Below are 1,421 nucleotides of genomic sequence, written 5' to 3'. Positions count from 1 at the left end.
AGAAATCAATCCGAGACAATGGAAGTATTCGCTCCATTGCTGGTCGGTTGGTGGGGTTTTCTGGCTGCAGTGTTTTGAGTCCTTGGTGCGGTCGGCATTTTCCCAGCTGCTGCGCGCCCAAATGTGTCACGCACTGTGCCCCTGTGTGGGAAGCCCAAATTTTTCACCCAAAGGCGTGAGGAACAAGCCCAGTGGACGGTTTTTCCCCAAAAAGCTTCAAACGGAGATCCCTTTTTCCAACCAAGTGGCGGGGTGTTCCCCGACCCTCCATCTTTGTGAAAAGGGTCCACTCCCCTTTTAAATTTGCCTCGGAAGCCATTTGAGGCCGCCCTTCTTTTCGCTGAGGCATCGTCACCCAGTGAAGTCGGCTTTTTTTCGGTCGCAGGGGTTTGGGCTCAGCAGTTGAACTGCTGTCATTTCGCTGATGTACACAAGGTGTAGCATTTAGTCATTTCATGAGATTTCGGCAGGAGTCTCATCAGCCCCCGGGGATTCCCCTTTCAGAGGAGGTTAAAGAAAAAGACGTCGGGGGGTCCAGTGTGAGAGAAGAGATAGGAACAGTGAGAAAAGGTTTTTCCCCAGTTTTCTCTCTTGGGTGAATGTCATGCACACTCATCCATGCAGGTGAAGTGTTAAGACATGGCAAGTGAAAAGGCCAACAGAAAAGTCTTTTAAAGACTGTTTTTGGGCCCCGACGATGCTCATGTAGGGGGCCCTTCTGCCCAGTGGTTTTCCCCAAGCAGAAGAATCCCGGATTTCTTCGGTCTGATTTTTCCCGTACATCGTGTCTCTGACGGTGTATTTTGCCAAAGAGAAGGTTTTGTGGGTGTGGGGATTGTGAAGTGTTTTTACCAGATGGGGTTTCGCCATATTGCTCACTATTGTGCTTTTGTATTTTTTTCATAAATAAAAAAAATTTTGATTTACGAAACTTTTATGCTAACCTGATCATGTTGATTTTTATCGACCAGCATTTTATATTTGTAAGGGGAATTGTATGTGTCATATAAGGTCCTTTTTGGATAAAAGACAAGGGGTTGGGGCTTTTCCCCCTACAAAGGATATAGTATAACACACAAGCAAAATAAATTTCAAACTTCATAAACTAAAACGGTCGGTTTTTTTGGCACTGTTATTCTTTTTTTTTATTAGAACAATCAGGGCAATTTAGTTACAATAATTCCAATCACAAAAGTCTTTTAGCTATGAAAGTATCAGGTGATACATATCAAAGATTCACTTCCTTTTTCCCCCTGATCTTTTATAATGAATCGTTTAGCAGATTAGCGACTGGAAAATTTAAGTAAAAGAGCTCTCTTTTTATAGCCTGAAAACCTATTGTAATTTTGGTGAACCTATTTTGGCCCTTTTATCGGAGCAAGTTATTAGCCACCTGAATATATATTTTGTACAAACGGAAG

Source organism: Penaeus monodon, chromosome 27, assembly GCF_015228065.2.
Source record: "Penaeus monodon isolate SGIC_2016 chromosome 27, NSTDA_Pmon_1, whole genome shotgun sequence".
Classification (NCBI taxonomy): domain Eukaryota; kingdom Metazoa; phylum Arthropoda; class Malacostraca; order Decapoda; family Penaeidae; genus Penaeus; species Penaeus monodon.
This window is presented reverse-complemented; position numbering follows the sequence as displayed.